Source organism: Astatotilapia calliptera, chromosome 17, assembly GCF_900246225.1.
Source record: "Astatotilapia calliptera chromosome 17, fAstCal1.2, whole genome shotgun sequence".
Taxonomy (NCBI): Eukaryota; Metazoa; Chordata; class Actinopteri; order Cichliformes; family Cichlidae; genus Astatotilapia; species Astatotilapia calliptera.
Window position 1 is genome coordinate 19,886,494 of NC_039318.1, and position 18,146 is coordinate 19,904,639.

Below are 18,146 nucleotides of genomic sequence, written 5' to 3' on the forward strand. Positions count from 1 at the left end.
TAAGGTTTTCAAAATGGTCCGTCTTCCTCTCGCCCCCAGAATTTGTCATGGTATTCTTGGAATGTCATAAAAAGATGACGTTGAAATATAGACACAAGGAAATTTGGAAAATAGTTTATAGTTAAAATAGTTTAATAGTTTGAAGTCATACTTGGAAATTTCAAATGTGTTCAGCACATTGAAACATGACCATAATAAACTAGGAAAGAACATTTTTATCCACTGAAGTCACTAAAGCTGAAAGTAATGGACAGCAGTGGGAAAAGTCATAAATTTAAAGTCCACAGCATCTGCTCGGTTTCCACACCCTTCTGGTTGCTTCAGATTGGAAGTCGTGGGATTTTTGTTTACTCGGCAAACACCACATGCTTCTGATCTGTGCAGATACCCGTCGGGAGAGACTGATATTGTGTAAAAGTCCATTCCGCTGCCATCAAGCCTGCTCTCTGTGTCTCCCTTTATCCCTGAGGAATGTCAGTCACGTTGAGTAGAACCAGATGTGTTCACCCCCACCTTTCCAGCCATCCATCTCTTCCGTTTTTATCCACTTTGAAGATTTTTAAAGATTAATGTGAGAATTCTGTGAATTTCTCACTTTTTTTTTTTTTTTTTTGTAATTTCTTTCAGCTACTTTATTTCACCACTAAAAGAACGATACGAATGTTCAGGAGCCCATCAGTTTCCCAATCACACTGATGTCAAGGTGTAGTTTTAAACTTGAGACTTTTTTTAAAAAGTAGGAGGAAGTTTAGATTGTGTGGGGTTTTTTTTTTTTTTTTAAACAAAGGTGTTTATTTATTTATTTATTTTTAATGCTGTCATTAGTCATAGCAGAAAGCTGAAAAAGTCAACTACTGTTATCTCATGCAGTAAAATGACAGGCACTGGGTAAAATTTAGACCAAATATCAAAAAAGCATTGGATTTATCCATTTATTGATTGGGAAGTATGCAAGAACACCATCATAAATTATAAATAATATTAATAATAGAAAACTGCTCTTTATTAAATGTTCATTTGGATATGTTATGTGGTGTCATACCTAAGGAATGTCACACTGAAGCTGAGAATGTGTTGCGTTTTTATCACATTCACGCTTTAATGTGTGAAACCATTCACCTGCTTTTAAGTACATTGTGTGCCTTGTACATGCGAAGGTGTAAATTAAATATCAGTCCACCTAATCACATAACAGCAGTTTCTACAGGTGCTCAAATACTTTATGGGCTTGAAGCATCCATCATTCTGTGTTAGCTTGAACTACATTTCATAGACCTGTAGAATCAGATATTTAACCTATAAGGAGCTCGCTCACCTAGTTTTTACATGAAATTAATGTTTTTGAGAAGGTAAATGTGAGATGGTCAAGTGTGGGATATCTGATGAACAACTTCATACATGTGCTAACTAATTTGCTTATCCATTATTCATAACACCAACAGCTGGTGCAGTTTATTTTAAAGACATGTCTTACACTTATAAGTGAGTAACTTTCCTGCTTTTCACACTCCAGGGCACAATGCCAGTGTGCTGTTTGTACAGCGGTTGCTAATGATCACAATAATTACATCAGTTTTGAAAAGAGATTTCTCTAAATTGTTGCCAGTCAGTTAAAATAAATTGATTTGGCCTCAAAATGTAGCAATTTTAAATTTGAATGCAACCTTGAAATGATGGGTTTAATGTTGTAAACGCCACTCTTGCTCATACTGGTTATTTAAGCATCCTCTGCCACTATTTTAAACTAAAATTACAGATGTGAAACCTTTGAGGTGTGAAAACATTGTTTAGATTCTGGCTTTCTATATTTATGGACCAGTCACAGGAAGTAAGATGACGTCTTAAGTAGTCAAATTGAAATATATCAACACTTGGTATGGCTTATTGCTGTTTCAGAGAGAATGAGATGATATGAGTGAGAAATGCACAAAGTGGTAACGAAAATAAACCCAGTAGTTTCTTTTCATTTGCTCGAACTGCACTAAGTGAAGATATCAGGTGCACTTTCTACTTTCATAGGCAGATGCCTCTTATATAGGTGATGATGGGACATTGATCAGTCATGTGATCATGCAGTTACAAAAAAGGTTAATTTTAAATACGTTTAGTGTAAAAAGTGATTTTAATTTTGAGGCATTCAAATCAAGCCGATCGATGATCTTCTGATACTTTAAACAAGGTCATTTTTGAGGCATCCTTATATTTTTGCCTCCCATCATTGATCCATGAGACAAGATCCATTACACAGTAATTCATAAGGACGCGCCGTCAACTACAGCCTCCTACAATCCTGCATAGACTGACCTTCAGCTGCCTGGACCGGCGCCCTCTGGGGGCTGTCTGCGCACGGATTTTAGCATCCAACCCAACATGGCGGCTCATTTCATAACTTTCTCTTATATTCCAGGAATAGTCCAGAGACAGTGGTGACTGTTCAAAGTTTCCTGCAGTGTGTGGTTATAGCCTAGCAGGCACTTTGTTGTGCTTCAAACACAACAGGATTCTAACAGGTCTGCTCACAGGTTTTTCACTCTGAGAAAAAAAGATGTCATCTTGTTCTATGGAGACATGTGCATGTCATTTTACAGACTCTTAACTTGTATCTTTTAAATGTTTCGAAGTTAGACTTTAAGTGACCGAGTCACTGTGGTTATGTTAAGAAGCTCAGGTTTATAAATGTATGGAAGTAAATGAATGTGGAGGAGGAGGGTGTGCAGTCGGCCTTCTCGGGGGAAATAAAGGAATATTGCCAACGTTTGTTGCAGGATAATGTTCCCTTGTAAATCTTTGGAAATAAGTTTTCATTGAGAGATAAATTGAGGTGGGAGGAGGTGAGATATTCAGATGGAAAAAAAGAGTTGAAGAGAGGCAGAAAGATCCTTTTTTTTTTTTTTTTCTTTACTGTTTGCACATATTGGTTTTTGGTTGGTGCATCTAAGATTTGTCTGACCTCTGTCTTTTTCTCATTTCCTGCTCTTTACCACTCTCCAAACATATCTCTGTATACAAAGAAATTCCTCCACCAACATGGATCCGTTTAGCTTTCCACTTCATTTCGGAGCCGGGCTGTCTCAACGGCCCTGATCACAGCGTACTGATAGAGCCAGATTCAACAGCTCCTGTCGGACTGTTAAACAAACTGCTGCGGCTCTGTTCAGCTTGCCAACCTTTATCTCTTCCCTCCCTCGGTTCAGACTTTCTGCCTCCTCTTTTTCTTCTCCTTGAGCTTAAACATTTGTGGGGGGTGTAGTTTCTCCTATTTTTGTGACAAATTTCCTGCTTTACACAAAGCTGTTGCTTAATGTAAACCACTTTGTGATTACGTATTGGAATGTGTCAAATTGGCCTTCATCCTACAGCCCAGTCTCACCACAAAGGATAATGGTTGGTGTTTAAAGGGGGTTGAAACAGTCGTAGTAACGTAGGTGAGCTTTTGTGTTGCGACGTGTAAACATGTTTGGCCTATTCAGACATGTTGTCACCAACACAAGTTTTGATGACTAAATTAGAACCAAACCATCCAGACGTGTTTTGATGCTTATCTGGGTTACGGGAGCAGGAGTACCTCTCCTGGGAGACCTCATTCAGCTCTTCTGTGGGAGGCATCAAGACATTCCCAAGCCAGCCTACAGATTTAATCTTTCCAACGGGTCCTGGGTTTGTGCTGGGAAGACAGTGCCGAAACACCTCACCTAGTCGGTGTCCAGGAGTCATCCTAGTCGGATGCCTGAACTGCCTCAGCTGACTCCTTTCGATGTGGAGGAGTAACGGCTCTACTCTGAGCTGCTTCTGTTAGCAATCTTAATGTTTTGGTCACTACCCAAAGGTGAGAGTAGGAATGTAGATCGACTGGTAAATCAGCAGCTTCGCTTTCACGCTCACCTCTCTTCACCACAGCAGGCCGAAACAGTGTGTGGATTGCTGCTGACACACCACCAACACCCCAAGTGGGTAACCAAACAATAAAAAATTTTGCATATAAGATTCTTTTCTCCATACCCAAGTCTTTTGTTTAATCTGCAGCATCGGCAAATGTGTAAACCTACTGACTCCACTGGCACTGCTTCATGTCTGCTTATAGAACCAAATGACTGGGTTTGCATCAGATGTTAGTGAGGAGGATCTCCGTCTATGCTGCTCCCCTTGGAAAGACATGGGAACTATTCTAAATTAAGGGTCGTTTCTATCCAATATTCATGTCACATCTCTGCTCCTCCTCAGGTTCTACAAGCTAACGTGCCAAGAAACATGTGCACAAACCGTGAGCGCCACGTCCATGAGAAGACGACGTAACACCAGACTGTAACATTAACGTTGATCATGACCCAAGATGAAGAACTTTGCGATCCTGCTCTGGCTCTGGCCATTACATCGATAAAGACCACCGTGGTCCCGCTGTGTTATTGATGCAGAGAGGATTTGCGTGTTTTGGCTCCAGTGTGCATTATAGTAATAATGCAGAGGTCTGTGTATCAGTCCTGTTCAGAGGCCTCATTACATTTTTGAACTCTGAAAAAGAGCAGCACAGTTGCATAAAGACTCAGTACAGCACAGTTTGGATGAAGATTTCTCCCTGCATGCCTTTGGCCTCATAAACAGTGTGTGTGTGTGTGTGTGTGTGTGTGTGTGTGTGTGTGTGTGTGTGTGTGTGTGTGTGTGTGTGTGTGTGAGTGATCTGGTGACACAGAGCAGAAGTGTCCTGCTTTGCTTTCCTGCGGGATGAAGGGATGGAGAGATGGATGGAACGAGAGAGGTGGCGTGTTGTTTGGGAAGTGGGTCAAGAGGAAGTTGAGGGTGTGTTTTTTTTTTTTTTTGTTTTTTTTTTTCTTAAAGTGTGTGTACATGTGATGCTTTACAGCTGAGACCGGGTTGTTGGTCAGTATGGGAATTTGGTCTTTTGTGTGTGTGTGTGTGTGTGTGTGTGTGTGTTGATGGTGCATAACTTAATTCCACCGGGAAGCCAAAGCAACAGCGCGCCTCTGCTTCCTGTCCTAATTGCTTAAAGTCCCACACAAATAAGCCTACACGCACACGCACACATACACATTTGGAAATCCCATGTTTAAAAAGGACTTATGCAGATGCTCTTAGCATTTGCATAGTTTTAACATTCATTATCCTTTTTGACAAAATAGCTAATTTATTTTTTTCACAGTGCTTGCACACACATTCCCCCCTTTCTGTTTTGCCTCCCTGATTTCTGTGCATCCTCCTTAAGACGCTGCGGCTAATGTATTAGCACCTGCAGACATTAGCGTTGATTAGCGGGCATGTTTGTGTCCACCTGAAGATTATTCACACCAATTCATGAGCAGAATACGAAGCCATGTAGCTGCTGCACACTCCCCTTTCGTCCTCGGTTTGTCTTAGACTTTGTCCATCTGCTGCTGCCTGGTGACGGGCAGGTAGCGCACTCGAATTTTGCACGAGCTCGGTCGTTGGAAGCAGCTGCTGCAGTTTTTATTTAGGGGAAAGTGCAAAGTGTGTTTGGGGCAGCCTCTGTTTTGACTGTCTCTCTTGGCTCACGCTGTGTATGTGTGTGTTTTTCTGGCACAGAGGTCAGAGCATGAGCAGAGTGGCATCCCTGCCTCCAATCTGGACCTGCTGGGTGACACTCCATCCTCCGTCTGCCTCATTTGTATTCCAGCAGAGCCAAAAATGGAAAGCAAATCAGGATTTATATTTCTGCCCCCTAATATAAATCATTGCAATGTGGTAATGCATTCAGTTCACATCACCATCACACTATATATGTAAAAAAAAAAAAGTGCTGAAGAAAGTTTTAAATCAAAATAAAATGCAGCCCAGGTCCGTTTAGCTTTTTCCTACCATTTGCTGACTGACAGCAGAGCCCGTTTTTGAATCCCGTTCAATAGAAGAAGCATAGTGCAAATGAAAGAGGCGGAGAGGAGGTCAGTGCAGGGTGAGCTGAAGAGAAGAATGCACAATAGCCTTCTGAAAATTTAATAAAACTCACGGAAATGTTTCAGATATTTTCAGATTCTTGTGTTTCTGTACTTGTCAGGGCTCCAATTAAGGAAAAAGAAAGTTTACCATTTTATCTCTGCACATAGTGCACGCACCGCAGGTCGAGGTATTCCTTTATTTTACTTAAAATGATCTCAGCAGAGAAGAATACATGCCGTTTTCTTCCAATTATCATTTTCAGAGCTACTAATTTTGATTTACTATCTTGTCATTATGAGACAATGGGCTTGTGATTAACTGACCTTTTGCTAGTCATAAGAAAATTGTATTACAATATTTAAAAGTATTTTAATTATAATGCATGCTTTTTGGATTGACTACCACAGTCTCTAACAGCGGTTGAACTTTAAACTTTCATATTATTTATAGTGTGTTTTAAGTCATTTAAGTGTTCTGCAGTAGCCCGACTGACAAAGTGGATTCCATTTTAGGATTGCTGTAGTCCAAAAAAAGAGATTTCTGTCTGTAGTCATATATATATTTGGCAGTGAGACTCCATCAGTAAATAAGTGGAGGAATGTTTGCTCACTCTTCTTTGCGATGTTGCTTCAGTTCACTGAGTTTTGCACTTATTCCTCCCTGCACAGCTCTCTTAAAGTCCCACTTTTACTGGGCCACTGCAGCAGCTCGATTCTTCTCTTGTTCATTTATTCTGTCGTAGATGTACTGCTGTGACTGGGATCATTGTCCTGTCACATCACCCAGGTTAGGGCCAAGCCTCGAGGTTACTTTTGTATACAGAGGAAGGAGCTTTTGGTTGTCTTGGTGACTCCAAAATGCCCAAATCATCACCCTTCCACCATGCTGGTAGCTGGTATGAGGTGTTCATGCAGATATGATGTGGTGCAATGGTGGAGATGGGTAGCAAATGGCCTGCATTTGTATAGCGCTTTTCTAGTCCATAGGACCCCAAAGCGCTTTACACTACATTCAGTCATTCACCCATTCACACACACATTCACACACTGGCGATAGCAAGCTACATTGTAGCCACAGCTGCCCTGGGGCGCACTGACAGAGGCGAGGCTGCCGGACACAGGCGCCACCGGGCCCTCTGACCACCACCAGTAGGCAAACATGGGGTTAGTATTTTGCCCAAGGATATTTGGCATGCAGTCAGGAGGCAGCCTGGGATCGAACCACCGACCTTCTGATTAGTGGCTGACCTGCTCTGTCACCTGAGCTATAGCAAAGTGGTTTGCAGATGCACAATAGGTGTAAAGCAACCTAAATATTGCTGAGCTGGCATTGGGATTAATGCTACGTCCACACATAAATTTGAAAACATGTACGTCTGAAAACGCTTCGCATCCACACTATCGTTTTCAGACGTTTTCACAGAGTTCTTCATCCACATTGAAACGGCTGAAAAAATTCGACCTGCCTCATATCTATCTGCCACTTTTTAAATTTTCGGCTCTTTGAAACGTCGCGGCAAAATGTTGAGGAAAAGCACCGAGTTTTTTAAATGGACTAACAATGAGGTGGAGCTGTTGCTGCGAGTAACACAAAAATACAAAGTTGCAAAAGAGAATTAAAAAATTTGAAGAAAAGCTATCTGAGCAAGCAGACTGATACAAAACAACTGCTGTGTAATGCCCTCCGCTATCTTAGTTTAATTGGTCACATGACTGCATCACATAACTAAAATGTGTCATTGTTTTTGAAAAGGCTCCGGTTTCGCTGTCCACACTACAACGCGACCGAAAACGCCGTCTCAGTGTGGACGGAAGGCCAAAACGAAGAGAAAACGTTGCGTTTTCAAACGAAAACACATTAGTGTGGACCTAAATGTACCGGGATTGTGACTGAGGTTGACTTCATGGTCTCCCTGAACTAACACAATGTTTAGAATACACTAAATAATCAAAGTCACACTTTAATGTTCATTCCTGAAACATATCTACATTTACCTGCATTTATAAATGAGCCAAAATTTTATTAAAGAGCCAAAATTCACAGGCGTAAACAAAAAGTAAAAGGTAAAAACAAACGTTTTGGGGTTTGTTTTTACCTTGAATGCATCACAGTAACTATTTAATCACTGTTTATCGTATAAGCCTGTCCACGTGAGTTTTAAAAATATGAGGATTCATAGAGCATCTCAGTTTCAGCCCCTTGAATGGTTTTTGGTCATAGGAAGTGTAGATTGCCGTTTGGGAATAACATGAACTTGGAAATGTGAGTCACTCTGTTGTGTGTCTGTTTCTTGGGGAAAAGGCTGTATCTTCCACACAAAAGCCTCCAAATAAAAACATTTTAAAAAACAGAATTTGTCTGATTTGTAGCTAAACCTCAGTTGCTGTCGTTCCTTCAAGATTTAATCCGTCGCTTTGGGTTATTCAGACGCCAGGTTTCCTTATTCTCCACGTCATCTCGCGGCTCTGTGCGCTTTAGAAATAAAAAGCACTTTTTGTGTGTGTGTGTGTGTGTGTGTGTGTGTTATACTTATCGTAATATCATAACTACTCTATAATTGTCAAGTGAGCGGTGTGGTCGGCTCCTAAAGCCCGGATGATGAATGTTTGTTGTCTTTACGGTTTTCAAGTTACTTCCTGCTGATGGAAGGAGACATTGTGTCGACTGCTGCTTCGCCATCTGGATCTTTTAGATGCTGGATGTTTAGATGCTAGAACATATGGACACACACACAGATGCACACAGACACACACGCGACTGGGCGCTGGGATCCAGAAGCATATGGTTCTTTGAGATAGTCGAGACAGACTGGGCTATTCTGTTGGATAGCACCGAGGGCCTCGACATTGTTAGAAGTGCTGCCAAACAAACTTCACCACACAAACACACACACACAGTCTCGCCTCACTAGCTTCTTTTTCTGCTGGTTTCAGTGTGATGCGAACGGAGGCACGGACGACCTTAATTCTTGTTTCTGGAGCAGAGGCGAGCAGCGTCCTCATCGCAGTGTGAAATGAAATTGAAGATACCTGTGAACCGTATTACTGCAGGCTTATTCAGCAACATTTACACCTCAGCTGGGCTTTGTTCATTAAATGTTCTCAGCGTCTGTAGCTTTTTGTCTGCTTGGTTGTCTCATTATGAAGATTAGTCCCCAAATTGATTTTTCTTTTCTTTTTATCTTTTTAGTTTAAAAAGTCCTTTTGTTTTACCTGGTGTGCCTATAAGCCTTAATGCTATCAGTATGAGAGGGAAAACTGAGACCCTCTCTCTGTATTATCACAAATTAAAATGCCTTTAGTTTAATGTATGCCCCAGTGAAGGGCTCTGTTTAAGCTCGGGCACAGCTCCAGCTTTTTGTTATTAGTCCAGGCAGTAATATGTCTTTTCTCTAATAGATAGTATAATATTTCTGGCTCTTGCTGTGAATGAACTAGGTTTAATTAAAAATGCCATCACTGGCTTCGCTGTGATCTCCACGCTCGTTGTGTAGCAGGCTCTGCAGCTCTCAGGACACACTTCATTTCTGTTTTTGTGCACGGAGCAGGCTGAGGTACCCAGACTTTGTATGGAAAATGTGACAATAACCAACAAATGAAGTCCAGCTAATTCATAGCTGGACATGAGGCTCGGTCTACAAAAATCATGAAGTATTTGATGATTTGTGGTGTTGCTGTGTTCTGATGGCACATGCCTTTAGTACATAATAACTCATAATCAGAGATTTAAGTGTTTATAACACTTTTAATTGATAACGTTAAGACTAGGGACAGAGTCCAGAACACATGGACTAGTTATCATGCTCAAGAAACCAGTTTGAGATGATTTGAGATTTGAGCTTAGCCTGAACCGTTGATACAAGGCAGGATGGAGCAATGTTTTCATGGTATTCATACCAAATTGTGCCTCGGCTATTGAAACTTATCAGACCAGGCAATGTTTTCCAGTCTTCTGTCTTATTTTGGTGAGCCGGTGTGAACGATGGGTTGATTTTCCTGTCCTTGGATGACTTGAGTGACACCCGGTGTGGTCTTCTGCTTCAAGGTACGATGTGTTGTGCAATCAGAGATGCTCTTCTGCGTTCTCTTTTGGTTGTAATGAGTGGCTATTTGAGTCACTGTCGCCTTTGTTATCTGCTTAAAGCAGCCAAAGGGCGTTCTCCTCTAAACTCTGACATCGAGAAGACATTTTAACCCCGTGAACTGCCGCTCACTGGATATTTTCTCTTTTTTGGGCCATTCTCTGCAAAAACAAGAGATGGCCGTGTGGGAGAATCTGAGCAGATCAGGAGTTTCTGAAATATTCACACCAGCCCATGTTGCATGGTTAGTCAGATAGCTACAAACTATGATGCCAGCATAGAGTCATTAATAACTCCACACGAGGGAGATGATCAGGGTAAATATAGACAAAGTACTAAAAGAAAAAAAAATAATGGGGAGGATTTGTAAGGAAAAGTCTGGATCGTTGCCCTTAAGCTCCTCAGATAGAATCGACAAAAGAAACACGATGCAGTCCCTGCAGTCCTCAGGTTTAATCAGGAACAAATATGTCACCTGGATTTGACCTGTAATCCTAGTGCAACCCTCAGGCCAGCCATTCATTCCTTCAGTTTTCAGCAAATCCAAGCTGTGCTGTGAGATATCAGATGACTAATGGCCTCTGCTCTTTACCCAAACAGGTTTTTTATATATAACTCGAGTCATGTTTTTTGTGCTTCTTTCAGGAGACTGAGGTGATTGATGTCACCAGGGATCAACAGGCCTGAACACTGAATAAGTAAGAGCTACAACTGCTGCTGCCTTTTATTTTGAAAGCCCTTTCCATTTATTGTGTTGCCAGTTTTTAGAAACTACTCCTGCTCTTTTATTCATTCCCATCCATTCCTATTTCTGCTCATTTCTCAAGCTCCCCTTCACCCCTCTTCCTCTGCTGGGGGTTTTCAGGAATGCCATTGGCTGTTTATTTTGGCAGATTCAGCTGCTCATGTGTTTGTGGCGTTGGTGGGAGGGGGCTAACGGGGTTAATTGAAGGCTTCGGGATGTTTTTAAGAAATGAATTCCTGCTGAGACCCCGCTGCCCCTCAAACTAAGCACTCTTCTCATATATCAGCCAATTACTGACACTCTACACACACCTTTCTCTGGCTCTGGTTATGGGACTGCTTTCTATAATCTGCTTTCTCCATCTATTTTCTGAGTTTCCCAGCCGTCCAGGATCTGAAAAGTGAAAAACATCAGAACATTAGTATTCTAATTCTCCACTAAATTCTGAGAGGTTAGGGCCTCAAGAACTTGGTGAGTTTTAGGTGAAAGACTTTCCTTATGAGCGCCCTCATGAGCTCAATCTTTAATCTTTAACCTTTTGAACAATCTGACTCAACAAAAGTTTTCCACTTTCTGAAAGTCTCCTCATTTCCAGCTCTAAAACTCTGATTCCTCCTCTCTGGGTCTCGGGCATGAAGGATGAGGATTTGTTTAGATGTCAACCGGACAAGCTTGTTAGAGGTTTTTTGGGTTGATCGGAGCGGACCTCAGCCACATGTCCCGACATGAACCAATCTCAGCTCTACTTTTCATTCTGGGTGGCATCCAGCATAGTTCTCGACCGCTCCTCTCCAGTTTCAAATTGGACCCCAGAGGCCCCAAGAACATTAGTTTTCCCCCAGTTCAGTTCAGTGTTATTTACACTGTGGCCAGTTCCAAACAGAAGGTGCTAACAAGATGATGGCGACAACAAGTTTGTGTACTTAGGGTTTTGCATTTTGGCTCGATGATGGCTGTCTTACCCGTTTTGTTTTTTTGTTTTTTGTTTTTAGATTTACTTGTAGAGCTGCCCAGAGTTAAATGTGAATAAACGGCTCATTCTGGAACAGAGATTGCTTTTGTTGGATCTTTTGTAGTGTATTCGTGCATTTTTGCTGTTTTTGTTTCCTATTAAATGGAAAGTCCTGACTAGATTTTTGAAAAGAGGAAAATGTGGCTTCATTGGCCCTGAAAGGTAAAAGCCTTTTGAAGCTGTGAGTACAGCCAATATCTCACACGGTATAAGAGAACCTGGCATCACCTAAAATTTATCAGACTATGCCTAAAGTGCTAAGCGAGATATCTGCAAATAAAAGTGCAGAATCTGTAGGTAAGAGATGGGACTTTTCAGTTTCCGTTTACACGAGTAATCATATTTGAGAGAAACAATTACTAACATGCAACTCCTTTGCATAGCATCTTGCTAGCGCGCCAAAAAGCTGACTATTGTCCCCAGAGGATAAGCCAGCACAGCTTCGATGGCTTCCCAGAGAAGCTGTTTACTTTGAGATGTCTCCACTGAGGGGGAGATCATTTAACACGGGGCTTTAAATATTCTGAAAGCTTATTATGTTTGACATCTTTGGAAACTTTAAAGGATGGCTTTGTGGAGATTTAAAATTTCTGCCGTCAGATTCGGTAGCAAGGCGGTCGCGTTTAACAGCGCTGCTTTTTGTCCGAGAGTCAGCCGTGTTGGTCGTGTCGATGGGGTTCGGCTGCATGTGCAGCAGCTACAGGCCGCTCTATTTTAAGAGTGAGGTGTTTAGCATATTTTTACATCAGCACACTAACAGCCTTTCTCTGTTTATATAATTATGTCCTCTTGATGGCGGCTCATCTGGACCTGATTCAACTGATTGTTTCAGAGGCTTTTTGCACCCTGCGGAGAATGAGTGGACCGTATGCTGATAAAATACTGAATGTTTTTAAAATAGTTTGATGTAAGAGTTTAAATATATCAATTAGTGAAATCATTTATCAGCTCTCTCGGTCCAGATACGTTGCTGGGGTGGGCTTCAGAAACCCATGCTGGACTGAAATGAAACTTCTCGGTGTGACCGGTTGATTTAAATGGTCGTCTGATCTGAATGACTGCTTTCTATGATCTGCTTCTGTTCGCTCGCAGTCTGCCAACTCATATTATAGCGTGCCTGAGTGTGTGTGTGTGTCTGCCTCTCCTCCGCTTCCCCTTCTGTCTTCCATCCATCACCGTTTTCCTCTTGCCTCCATGTTCTCAGTCTCTCATTCCCTCGGTGTTATCCACTGTGTTTTTTAAAGTAGTTCTTGTTCCCATAAACAGCTCCATTTTCCCAGCCGTCCACAGCGGCTTGTTCCTTGTCACTCTCTGAGATCTTGAAGAAAAGCAAATACAAGGAACCATGTTTGGCTGACTTTTAAAAATATCAGCTTCTCATGGTCAAGTTATTATCTGATGTGACCCCAGTGAGCCGATCAGCCGTGCACTGTTTAGGTTTATTTATTTTACCCTTTGCTTTTGTTCAAACTGCAGTTATTTGCAACCTCAGATATGAGTACAAAACTTGGTGCACTATTAATACGTTTCCGTACGAGTCACAATCCACCAGGGGAAAAAAACAAAAACTTTTATAGCGTTTAAAGACGTGTTTATTCAGGTTTTTGGATTGGTAACCTGTTCCCTTACACTTCTTGTAATCTAGTAAGCACTGGAGCGATGAAAACAATAAAAATAAGCCGGCAGTTTTAGCCTTTGCAGTTTGTTGTCGCTCTTGTGAGTCTGTCCTCATTCTAAAAGTGTTAAAAATGAACATGTTCATAGAGTTTAGAAAATCATTCCCAGTCCTGCGGCCAGCTGTTATAACAGTGCAGACACTCATCTAGTAAAGGGGTACAAATGCTGATGCTACATGAAAAAGGCTTTTTTCACTTAAAATAATCTCTCCTGATCAGGTATGTAACTGTGCTTTACCTGAGATCAGACACTGCAAACGTTCATGGTTTCAAATTGTTGTTCTGTCTTCTAGTGTTGCAGTAACACTTGTATTTCATAGCTCGGGCAGTAAGAGTACAGACTGAAACTCCTTCCTGCGTTTCACTGAAACTGCTATCAGGATTTGTTAGGCTCAGCGTGAACGGCTCAATATCGCAAATGATGGCACAGCACAGCAGACACATGAGTGCACAAGTAGAAATGCAAACAGTGACATTGCCGAGTGCAGCAGGCATTCAGGGCACTGTAAACCATCCAGTCAGGGAATGAATGTAAACAGAGGCAAACCAGGAGGGTTATGTGACAGTGACATATCAGCAGGATCGAGTTACAGCTATCGTCCATAGTTTACCTGAATGCTGCAGAGCATTTACTCATTTTGCTTGATGTGGTTAGCCGAGTGGAGCTGCTCAGACCTGTTTAAAGCATATTTAGTTCAGTTTTGTCTATCAGAAGAATGGGTGCGTGTGGTTTAAAAAAAATAAAATAAAACTTAATGTCCTTTTTTTCATAAAATAGCCATATGATGTCAGATTATTACACCCAACAAGATTCTCAACATTTCTACTGAATTTCTAATTCTTCTATTTGGCTGAATCTGTTCTAACTTCAGTTTCCTGAGGGAAAAACAAAAGTTTGACCAATAAGCATAGACTTGGAAGTCTTGTTAGTAAGAGTTTACAGAGAGTTAAGGTTAAACTTTCATTTATTTTAGGCCATTAAAACTTTGCGAGGTGTTGGCTCAGTGACTCTGTCTCAACTTTTAAAACTTTTTTTTTTTTTTCAAATGCACCCAAACAGACACACTCTTGAGCAACAGTAAAACTCACAGCATCTTTTCCCATCAACCCCCTGCTGCAGTGTGTTTCCTGAGGCCGGCTGCCACAGAAAAGACCCAGCAGATGGTTCGAACAGTGGGGTGCAAGTCGAGGCGACGACCCCGTTTTAGCTGAGGTCACTAGGGCCTTGGGGTGCGTCACAGAGGCCCCGTGTCGCAACCATAAAGCATCATGAAATGAAATCCACCTCGGCTGGAAGTTTGTTGGAAACAGAGATTACACACACGTAAGACGGGTTCTTATACTAAGTGCATATGAATGGAAAAGTAAGGCAGTTAAATTGAAATGAGTCTGCAGTAGGGCTGGGCCATATTATACCGTTCACGGTAATACCGGTATAATGTTAGGCAACGATAGGAAAATGAAATATCGCGATAGAATGGGAGTAAAACGCGCATGCGCAGTGCCTTTGTTTTCATACGCACATGGCCGATTGTTGAGTGAAACAGATGAACCAGAATTGGTTTGTAAAAATGGTGCAACTTCAGTGATGTGGAACTGGTTTGGTGTTTGTCCGTCAGATACACGACAAAGCACATTTTTTTGCAGAACATGCAAGCGGCCGTTGTTATTGTCATATTTGTTGGACTAAGATGCTCTTAAATCTGGGAGTAATCTGGGTCCTAAACTCCGTATACTTCAGGTCAAACAACACTGCAGCATCACTGAGCGTTAAAAACTGTCTAAATTCTTTCATCTTCAATAAAACGATCAGCATTGCTGCTTTACCAGGTGTAACTATAAAGTTTAACTTCCAGGCATCCATGAAAACAAAAGTTATTACATTTAACGGAGTTAGAAGTTAGCAGGAAGCTAGCGGAAGTTAGCTCGCTAGTTTTGCTAGTTACCTAAGCATGATATAGCATGTTCTGACTGAGAGATTTCTGAAAAAAATCAAACGTACAGCTCTGCTATCACTTCCAACATAAATGAAGACAGGAAACTAAACAGCAGTGACGTTTGTAGGGTTACTGAAGTTGGGCTAGCTGGTATATAATGATGTGCTACGTGATCGCTAGCGACACAGCTATATTAGCATAACATAAACAGTGAAGCTGGAGGACGAACACTAACACTTTTCCACTTATAAAAGTTAACGTTAAGGTTCTTCATGGTTAGAGACAAATGCAATCGCATGGCAGGATGCTGTAAACGGACCAAACTTCAGTCAGGAGAACAACTGAGATAATCCATCCACAATACGAGGTTAGTCATTAATATACTGCAACATGGGAATAGAGCAGCTGCCAGAGAATTCAACATTAATGAATCAATGGTACAGAAGTGGAGGAAGCAAGAAGAATGAGTTCAATCAAGTTTGATTTATCTGACTGCTTTGTTTCGCTTAATGTGCCTTATAATCCTGTGCACCTTATGGTCCGAAAAATGCGTACTGCACACTGCAGTTTAATGTTGCAAAGCACCTCTTTTTAACTTCAGTGGATATTATACATGGTTATGCTCAGGATATGTCAGCCCATTTCTACTGGAAATGCCTTTTGGTTAAACTTTCAGCGTCTGCAGTGGCAATTTAACAAAAGTGTGTAAGTAAGAAGGAATTTTAACCAACTAAATGTGTCAACATTTCAAAAACTTTAAACAAAACCTAAATGGATCAAATATTTATCTTGTTGTTGCCATTTTCATTTCAGCTTTGAATCAAGTTATAATTACATGATTTTGCCAGTCAGCTGTCAGCTAGCTCTGCAACATGAGACTTGAGTCTTAAATAACTAATGATCTTCAAATATTTGTGTGGTTTTGTTTTGTTTTTTCTTTGACAAGAACACAGTTGCTAATAATAGAGTTGATTGTTTCTGACAAGGATTTTCATGAGCTTCAGTGAATGTTTTTTTTTTTTTTTTAAATCTCAGAGCATCCCTGATAGCGCTGAACATTTGGACCTCATGTGCCACACTGGGTCTCAGTCACACCTTGTATGGGCCAGATGTCAGCTGTGTTGTGACATTTGGCCCATGAAAAATTTGGCAGCGCTGCAAGTGAGACCTCAGTGCCAAAAGTAGTCCAGATTAGACTCGGATGTGTCTGCTGTCTAGGATACTGGTGCCAAACCTCGAGACATTAGAAAATATCAATATTGTCAAGGAAGAAGAGAACCAAAATATACACTTGTTGGTTTTACTTTTGCGTCTTAAATGTGGTCAATAAGAAGTATTTCTTTCTCATATGATCAGTTCAGTTTATTTTTTTCACAACAACAGTTGACTCAAGGTGCTTAATACTGTAAGGTAAAGATGCTACACTAATATAAAGAAAACAGAGAAAGCCCCAACAAGCAGATGAGCCCCTATGAGCAAGCACGTGGGCGGCAGTGGGGAGGAAAAACTCCCTTTTAAACAGAAGAAACCTCCTGCAGAACCAGGCTCAGGGAGGGGACGCTGTCTGCCGTGTCCAGTTGGGGGTGAGGGAAGGGAGACGGGGCGGTGTTGTAAGTACTGAGTGGCACTTTAATCCTAAAGTTATCATCCAGACTGGCTTCAGTTTAGATAACAGAATTCAGAGCTCGGTTTTAATAACTGACCTGGGATCTGATTTGAGGGTGCACATGGTGTGGATGGTTTTCCACAGTGGAAAGAGTTGTGCATCATTTTGTTTGCTTTTTTGCCACATTATGACATTTAAAGTTAACCTGCTCTGAAATCAAAGCTGACATACCCGGTCACAGCCCCTCCCTGAGCTCAGGTCTGCTGGAGGTTTCTTCCTGGCAAACAGGAGTTTTTCCTTCCTGTTGTCACCAAGTTCTTGCTCATTGATGGTCTTTGCTCTTTATTATTGTGTTCTATTATTGCCTTACCATATAAAGCGTCCTGAGGCAGCTGTTTTTGTGATTTAGCGCTTTATAAAAGATATTGAATTGAATTTACCATGACATCAACAGCAAAATATAATAAAGGCTTAGATAAATGTAATGCACCATTCAGACACAATTATAATAGCTTCAGAAGCTCTGTTGTCCAGCCATGAGTCAAAGACAATAAATCCATCATCATATAACCCATACTAAAGGTCTTCAGTATCTGCAATTGTATTTACACATTTTCTTGTGTTAAATCAACTTCTTGTTGATTTATGCAAACAAACGAGCACAGGCAAACTGATAATTGAAAATGTGGTTTCGACCTCAAGGGGTTAATTGTCTTGTTTTGCTTATTTTAGATGAATGCCTTTCCTGCGATTAGCCGAATATAAAGGCCAGCCTTTGTTTTGCCAGTCGAATGCTTTCAGTGTGAAGCAGCAGCAGGAATTATTTGGCTAGCATTACAGCAGTGACTCAAGCCCCTTTTAGACGGGCACTCCTCTCTATTGAACTGACAGCACGTAGACTTGTCTGCTTCGTGTCTGAATGAGTCCAGTGATGCCGCTAATGACCATACACAATCAAGGAAATCATTATATAAAAACATTCTACTTCTCATTACTGGATCCATGCGAGAAAAAAAGCATCTCTTTATGTTTTTATTGAGTAAAACTGACCAATTATTCACCCATTGAGCAACACTGTTCATATCAGTGGCATCTTTAATAGACACACGATGAGTTAGTAGATTAAGGCAAAAAAATCTTCCAATACTGACCTACCTGATGCCACATCAAACACCTCAATGA

At 41.2% G+C, this 18,146-nt stretch overlaps 1 protein-coding gene across 1 annotated transcript in view; it reads left to right on the forward strand.

Annotated features, from left to right (window-relative positions):
- Window positions 1-18,146, forward strand: part of plxnb2a.1 (plexin b2a, tandem duplicate 1) — a 230,874-nt gene that overhangs the window by 79,055 nt on the left and 133,673 nt on the right. Inside the window, exon 3 of the mRNA XM_026148328.1 lies at window positions 10,634-10,686. The gene's annotated coding sequence lies outside the window, so the exon portion shown is untranslated. The remainder of the gene's footprint in view (window positions 1-10,633; window positions 10,687-18,146) is intronic.